Source organism: Arachis ipaensis, chromosome B6 (assembly GCF_059453495.1).
Source record: "Arachis ipaensis isolate K30076 ecotype BB chromosome B6, ASM5945349v1, whole genome shotgun sequence".
NCBI lineage: Eukaryota > Viridiplantae > Streptophyta > Magnoliopsida > Fabales > Fabaceae > Arachis > Arachis ipaensis.
Genome location: NC_142441.1, coordinates 42,938,850 through 42,948,041, shown reverse-complemented (window position 1 = coordinate 42,948,041; position 9,192 = coordinate 42,938,850).

The following is a 9,192-nucleotide window of genomic DNA, read 5'->3' as shown; positions in this document are numbered from 1 at the left end:
GGAGGATACCGTACAATCTCCAAGGCAAGTCGTTTACGAAGAATCAGACGGAATAATCCAAGAAGCAAATTTCCTTGATGATGATAGTCACAAGTCTAGTTCTCCTAGTGATGAACTTGCGTCCGCAAGTGAATTCTCTGAGATCGAAGAATTTTCCCCAAGTGAATATGAAGATGATGCGGAGGTAGATTTCTCTCAACCTCCAGTCTATGACTCAAGTGATGAGGAAGACATAGAAGACTTTGCCCAGGGTACAGATACAATTGAAGATCTTTGCAAGGAAGTGGAAGAATTCACAGAAGAGCACAAGGAAACGGAACTTGCAGAACCACCAAAAACACCTATCCCAAGGCCATTACCACCTAATACAAGCTTCAAGTGGGTACAATCCTTAACTTATAATTTTACTTATTCACTTGAATATGGTTTGCTTGAAACAGATGGCCAACTTAGAGCTCTCTGCGGCTTAAAGAGTAAGAGGGAATTGGCTCGTACTCAGAGCTGGTGCACCAGGTTCAATAAGGTTCCACGCTTCACCTCAAAGTACACGGATTGGTATCATGCTCAATTGCATAGATCACGGAGAACGTTTGGTCACCACGGTGAGATTCTACTTTTTAACCCGCCCGAATGGAAACTTACAAATCAAAACGGAGGCGGGTCTAAAAACACAGCTTGGGATCATGGATTATATTCTGACATTCGTCATCTCGGGAGGCTGAATATCTGTTTGAAGCTGCTCAGAAGCTTTACATGCCTAGTTTGGGACCCCGGAGGCTATTGGCGTTCTAAGCGCTGGTTGAAATTTTTGGACGAATTTAAACATAAGCCACCATAACAGGATACTCTTCCAATGTCCAACTTAAGGACTTTAAGTAAAAGTGCTAGGTGGGGGACAACCCACCATGGTATGGTCGCTTCTTTCTCAATCTATTTCTTGTTTATTGTTTTCAATTTACCCTTTTTTTTATTTTAACATTAACCTGGAATCATGCATAGCATTCATGTTAATCACTACATCCTGCATTTTTCAGTTTAAAAAAAAAAAAAGCGTTGCACGACGCGACCGCATGACCCATGCGATCGCGTCATATCGCGAAAAGCACCATCCATGTGACCGCATGACCCCCGTGGCCACGTGATATATATATCGGTGTAAGGATCCAACGAACAGAAAGTTGGGCTGGAATCGTGCGGCTCTTGTGCGTTTAGCACAAATTGGCCCACGCGATCGCATGTCCCATGCGATCGCGTCACTTACCCAATACCAATCCCACGCGACCGCGTGAGCGACGTGATCGCGTCGCATGGATTGCATATCACCCCAAAAGGAGACAGAGAGTTGCGCTGAAACGGTGCTGGAGTCGTGCGTTTAGCACGAATTCCAGTGACGCGATCACGCGTCCCACGCGATCGCGTCACCCCTCTTTCCCCCCCTCATGCGATCGCGCGACCCACGCGATCGCGTCTCCCCCATTTTCACCCCAACCACGCGACCGCGTGCCCCACGCGGCCGCGTGGACACGAAAATATAACCCGCTAGCCACGCGAACCCTATTAGTCGCGTAGCCCCCTTCAAACCCAACCCTCTTCTCCTTCTCTATTCTTCTTCCCCCAGCCACCACGCCACCACCCCGACGCCGCCGCTGCCCAGACGCCGCCGTCGTACCACCCTCTCCCCTTCTCTCTTCTTCCTTCTTCCTGTCCCCTTTCCTCTCCACCACAGCCACCTCCGCGAGTACCGCCCAGCCACCGCCGGCCATCCAGCCGCGCCCCCCTCTCCGCCACCCACCCCTTTTAGCCAGCAACAACCACCGCCCTCCCTTCCCATATCCTCTCCCTCTCTCACTAACCCTAATACCTCCCTCCGCCACTGCCCCCTCAGCCGCCACCGCGACGCCGTGCACCACCACCGCGCCGGACGCCGCCGCAGCCACCTTCTTCCCTGTTCCACCCCTTCTGCTTACCAGGTTCCGCAACACGCAACCCTTTTTATCCGTTCGTCACTTTTCTGTATTTTTTTTTCCGTTTATGTTCATGATTAAGATAACTAGACTTGCATGTTGTAGTGGATTTTTAGGTTGTTAGGTAGCTTAGGCTGTGGTTAGTGGATCTAGGTCTGTTTCCTTGCACTGTTCTTACTTCTGTTTTATCCTATGTGCAAATCTGTTGCTGCTATAATCATGATTCATATGCTGCTTTCTTGTATGTTGCTGCTGTTTACATTGAGTTTTTATGTTTATTTTATATCTCTGTACATGCAGCTTGATTTTTTTTAATTCATATGAACTGATATGATTGCTGTTTATTTTCCGGGACAATCCAATTTTAGCCGGAATGCTGCCCAAATTTTTTTGAAAATTGTTTTCATTCTTGTTTTGGTTTGGCAACTCTATTTTACTCTGCTTCCCCCAAATCATTTCATGAATGCTAGGGCCACTTTCTTATCCTCTTTGATTTCCTGGTTCATAACCTGCATTTGTGATTCACTGATTCCAATTTCTGATTTCTTTATTTCTATTCGAATCAGCATCACCCTATTTTCTTTATTCGATTATGAGTACTTCTATCCTTACCTGTGAATCCTTGTTATATGGAATTTTTTTCTATGCCACTTACTTTCCTAACTCACTAATTTTAATTTACTAATTTCTTTTTACCATACTAACCCTCTTGATCTCTTTTCTGATCACTTTCACTTCCTCTAACTTTCTCACTATGGCATATTGATTTTTTTCTTTCCATTTAACATTAATTCAATCACATTTCAATTACTCATTTTCCTTATTCTATTTCTCCCTTACCGCTTTGAGTTTCCTTTGTTTAAAATTGCCTATTTGCTTTCCTATTTTATCCATTTCTTGGTTTTCTGTTTTTCAGGATGTCTGCCTCACATAGGAAAGGCAAAGGCAAGGCTACTGGCAAGTGCAAGAGAGGAGATTCCTCCCAGTCCATCATTGCTCTAATGCACGATTCCTCATGGCGGGAAAAGAACTTCACACCGCAGGAAAAAGCTGACCAGCTGCTCCCTTCGACTGATCCTATAAAATTTACAAATCGGTACTGTGAGCTGAAGTACCCGACTTTTGCAAACTCCAGAAATCTATACCTGGAACGTACCTTGAAGATTCCAGAAGCACTCCAACAATACACCACTGAGCAAATCAAGCAAAGGGGCTGGTTCTTTCTGGAGAGACCACTGACAGAGGTCAATGCATCTTGGGTACGGGAATTCTATTGCAACTACTACCTTACTACCCTAGATGCAGTGAACCTGAGGGGAAAGCAAATTCTGGTCACTGAGGAGGCCATAGAGACCATTCTCCAGCTCTCAGCCAAGTCCGATCAGCCAGATGGTTATGCACAGGTTGAGGAGGACATGGGCCAGATGCGGTTTGATTGGGATCAAGAGAGTGTACTTGAATGATGAGGCTCGGCTATGGCATCAGATCTTGAGCAACTATGTGATGCCGAGTACTCATGAGACTGAGATCCCGGCTGCCATGATCACCCTTCTCTGGTGTGTGCTGGAGGGTAAGGACCTGTACTTGCCTCGTTTTATCCGGCATTATATGGCCAGGGTCCACGTCCGAGGCATCCTCCCCTTTCCTTATCTGGTTACACGGCTAGGCCGTCAGGCTGATGTGCCTTGGGAGGATGCCGATGAGCGACCACCAGCAGCGGACTGCAGGAAGATCTTCCCTCACAGTAGGAACTTCCTTGCTTTGGGCTACAGACCACCACCTGTCACTGCTACTGATGAGACAGCCCCTCCGTCTGCTGGACCCTCTTCATCCACAGTTGCCCCAGCTGCCCCTGCTGCCACCACTGTACCTCCACCCGCCTCTAAGCTGGTTTATCGCCTCGTGCACCGTTTATTCCGCCAGCTTGATCAGATGGAGCGCCGTAACAGGCGCCGGTATGAGAGATTGGAGCGCCGCAGCAGGCGACGCTATTCCCATCTGAAGCTGATGATCAACAGGGTGCCGACATCCCCTCCGAGCCCGACACACCATCAGAGCCATCAGAGGAGGAGGAGGATGAGCACGAGGCGGAGCCTCATTCCCAGGCGGAGACTCATCAGTAGGCAGGCACAGAGCACGCTACACCACAGCAGGAGGCCCCACATCAGCTTGAGGCTGCAGATCCAGAGATCCCGATCCAGTCAGTCTCCCCTCTACAGCAGCCAGACTCTCAGCCCACCACCGCCACAGAGACCCCAGCTACCATCCCTTCCAGTGATGACACTCCTTCACACCCAGCTTGATTGAGCATCGGGGACGATGCTTCATTTTAAGTGTGGGGAGGTCGCCATCTCTGGCGTTTATTTTGGTGAACTACTACATACTTTTTCTTTTATTTTCGATATTTTTCTGTATTTTTCTCTTTTTCTTTTATTGTTATTTTCTAAGTACTTATACATTGCTACTTGTGTATTTTACTCTATTTTCTGCATTTTGCATTTTTTGTTCATATTTTAGTTATTTAGTTCATTTTAGTTATTTAGTTATTTTGCAATTCTAACTTATTAGTGGATCAATTAGTATAGTTTACCCTTTTTACATAAGATAGCTTAGTTATGGCTTAGTTTAAATTGACAAATATAAAAAAGAGTAAGCTAGGAACTTGAACATAATAGATTTAGATCCATAAAACCTTGTATATATAGCATTACATGATGTAGTTAAACTGACAACATTTCATCAAGGAGAAATATTAAAACTTCAAAGGCTACCCTAAATTACTTTTTAAGAGAATAATGAGAATTTTTAACCAAACCTGCATGACATACATAAGTGATAAATGATTTTTCAGCTAGAGAACACATAGCCAGTGAGTTTTGAGCTTAACTGTATGGTTACATTCAAACCATAATTTTTATTCCTGTGTGTTCCAACCTTCTTTCTTATTCTGGTGTTCTTTACTTTGTTTTAGTCTATATGTCCGATTATAGAATTGAGGTACATCTCAAAATAATGATTGAGGCCATCATTTGATCTTAGCTCACTTACCCCAAATTAGCCTACCTTTTACATCACCTTTGTTAGCCCCCTTTGAGCTTTTTAAAACCCCTGATTCTATTTTAGCCAAATTACTAGCCTTAAGCAGAAAAACAAAAGAAAATCCCAAGTGAATCCTTGGTTAGCTTAAGATAGAAAATTATAAATAGAGTAAAATGTGGGAAACTTATTGGGAACATAGTTGATAAAGACAAAAGGTAGAAAAATTAAAAAGAATAAAGCAACTCAAAATTTTGGGAAGCAGGCTCATGAAAATTCAAATTAATTAAAATTACCATGTGTATTCAAAAAAAAAAGTTAGTTTTCAAGCATATAAATAAGGGGATACAAAAAGAACTCCCCAATGCAAAATAAAAAGCAATGCACATGGGATAAAAACAAGAATTGAAACATGAGCATGTGACATCAAAAGCAAGAAAATAGGGAGAATAGGTAAGGAAGCATTGTTTTACTAAGTATGTATGTTAGGTGAGATCTTAGTCTAATTAAGGATTCACTTATTAGCTCACTTAGCCTTATACATATATCCTTACCCTTTGCCTTGACCCCATTACAACCTTAATTAAAGACCTCATGAGTTTTGGTATGACTATGTTCTATAATTGTTGATTGGTTAGACGAAAAACAAAGTTATAGAAAGGAAGAATAAAAAGAAGAATAGAGTGATTAACCCAATAAACACTGAGTGATTAGAGAGAAAACACAAAATCCAGTGAGGGTTCAAAAGCTCATTAACATTTATCTCTGATTGTCTTGCAATTTTTTTTTCTCATCTCATTTGCAAAAAGCATGCTTTATTATTTGAGGGTTAGCTATATATATATATATATATATATATATATATATATATATATATATATATATATATCTCCTTGAGAATGTGAAATAATTTGACTACATTTAGACTTTATATATGAGTGGATGAATTAGAATTGCATGACTCATTAGGTAGATGCATTTAGCATAGGTTGCATTTCATAACATTCCATCACTTTAAACCTTAATTGTTTACCTTGGATTTAGCATGAGGATATGCTAGTGTTTAAGTGGGGGGAGGTTGATAAACCCATATTTCATGAGTTCTTTTGTGCTTAATTTGAGTGATTTATACAATCCTTCACCTACTTATTCACATTAATTGCATGGTTTTACTTTCCCTTCCTTATTTTGTCATATTGTGAAAAACATGTTTCCTAAGCTTTAAAATTAATTATTTTAATTATCTTTATTTCCATTCGATGCCGTGATTAGTGTGTTGAGTAGTTTCAGATTTTCTAAAGCAGAATGACTTAGAGGATGGAAAAAGAAACATACAAAAAATGGAAGGAGAAGGCAAAATGGAGCATTGAAGGAAACTGGTGTTCACGCGATCGCATGGACGACGCGATTGCGTGCCAGAAGCAAAGAAGCAGCGACGCGGCCGCATGACTGACGCGACCGCGCGCCTTGAGTAGAACACCCACGACGCGGACGCGTGACTGACGCGACCGCATGGAAAGGAAAAGCTCCAGATGACGCGACCGCGTGACCCACGCGGACGCGTGACAGAGGCCACGTATCAGAATTTACAGAATACGCCCCCAGTGATTTTTGAAGCCCTTTTTGGCCCAGATCCAAGTATAGACAGCATAGACTGATGCCAAGGCATCTTAGGCTAGTTTCACTAGTATTTTTCTGTTAGTTTTAGTGGTTTTATGCATTTTCTTGAGCTTAAAGTAACCAAGAATGGTTAAAAGAATAACAAAGCAATGAACCATCCAAACAATATGATTTTGATGCAAATTCCACGAGTTTTAGTTATATTACTTGAATGCTATGAATGGAAGATTTCTCATGAAATTTTGCAAGACTTTGATGCATTTGTTTGGATGATTTCAGGGAAGAAGAGGCTAAGCAAGGAAGCAACAAAATCAATAAAGGAAGCTTGAATATCACATGTGGAGTTTAAGTTCCTGTTTAAGCCTAAACTGGAGCTTAAACGCCAGAATCATGAAGGCTAAGAAATGCTGGAATTGAAGTTTAACCTCCAGTTTAACCTTAAACTGGAGGTTAAACACCAGAATGAAAGTCTCACCAAAGAAGCATTCCACGTTTAACCTCCAGTTTAACCTTAAACTGGAGGTTAAACGCCAGAATGATAATGCCACTCAGGAAGGAGTTCCACGTTTAACCTCCAATTTAACCTTAAACTGGAGGTTAAACGCCAGAATGGGAAAAGCACCAGGGAGCCATTTCCACGTTTAAGCTCCAGTTTGACCTCAAACTGGAGCTTAAACGTGTTCGACCAAGTTTTCTCCTCCAGGGTTGCTCTCTCCATTTCCACGTTTAAGCTCCAGTTTGACCTCAAACTGGAGCTTAAACGTGTTCGACACCTCCAGGGCTACCCTTCTAAGCTTCCACGTTTAACCTCCAGTTTAACCTTAAACTGGAGGTTAAACGTGTTCGACCTCCAGGATGCCTCCTTCCATTTCCACGTTTAACCTCCAGTTTAACCTTAAACTGGAGGTTAAACGTGTTCGACCTCCAGGGCTGCCCTTCCTATCTCCACGTTTAAGCTTCAGTTTAACCTTAAACTGAAGCTTAAACGTGTTCGACTACATGACTCTCCAGGGCTGCCTTCTTCCATTTCCACGTTTAAGCTTCAGTTTAACCTTAAACTAAAGCTTAAACGTGCTTCTACAAAAGGCTTCACTGGAAGTGTCTGGCGTTTAAGCTGCAGTTTAAGCTTAAACTACAACTTAAACGCCACTCTTGGAAAAGGTTTCTGGGCCAAAAATATTGCGGTTTAAGTTAGTCTTTGAGCACAAACATTAACTTAAACTTACTCTGGCATGAAACCCAATTGAATATCATGGTTTATGGGATTGGGCCTGAAGGATTGATGAGTCTGAAATTTCAATTTGTTGAGTCATGTATTATTATTTGATTATCACTAAGTTGGCTCAATAAATGTTACAGAATTTGGATCAACAGCCTCATCAAGATTATGGATCATAAACCCAAGGCAAAAGGAAAGCATGGAGAGGCCTCAAAGCCCAAGAAACACAACAGAAGCTCAATATAGAAAGTGTATAAATAGGATAGAATTTAAGTTAGGAGGGACTTTTTACCTTCACTTTTAGCTAGTTTTCATATCTTTGTAATTGAATTCAGAGCTATGACTCACTAAACCCCCTTTCATTGGGTTAGGGAGCTCTATTGTAATTCAATGAATCAATAATAGTTTATCTTCTTCTTCAATCTTTTCTCTTGAATTTTGTTAGAAAGCTTCTCGATCTAATTCCATTGGGTAGTTGTCTTGGGAAAGAAACTACCCATAATTGGAATCCTTTGGAACCTTGGGAAAGGAATGGAGGATTCATGCTAGAGAAGCTTTCTCACAGTGAATTGGATTGGGGTTTGGATGGATATTGTGACATGTAATCCTACCAAATTGTGGTTCATGAAACTGTGTGGTATAATCAGTGATCGAGCATCATCTCTTCTTATGAACATTTAAACCAAGGGATTGGGAATTTGTTCATTTTTAGAGAGTATTGGTGAGCCAAGGGATTGGGATCCAATCATATAAGATTGCCAAGCAAAATTCAATGAACGCATTGCTTGAGGAAGAGATAAACATGTTTTGATTCGGAGATCTCAATATCTCCTATAACCCAATGAATTCCCCAATTCTGATTTCCATCTTCTCTTTACATTCTGCAACTCAATTCATGCAATCACCCCCATTCCCTTTTAATTTCAGCAATTTAGTTTCTGCTCTTTAATTCATGCAATTTAAGATTCCGCCGTTTCAATTTCTTGTCATTTACTTTTCCCGCCAATTTTACATTCCGCAATTCTCATCTCAATCTTGATTCCGCTCAACTAGAACACACTTCTAATCCGAATTGCTCACTCAACCAATCCTTGTGGGATTCGACCTCACTCTATTGTGAGTTTTTACTTGACGATAACCGGTGCACTTGCCGGAAGGAATTTTGCCGATCGTGCAATTTCCTAAATCGTAGCATAACTAGTTTATGCGCACCAAGTTTATGGCGCCGTTGCCGGGGATTGGTTTTCGATTGACAATTCTCCAATTGGAAGCTAACTAGATTGAGCAATTTCTCTTGCTTTGTTAATTCTGTTCAAGTTACTTGTTGAATTTTAATTTCTGCACTCGGTTACA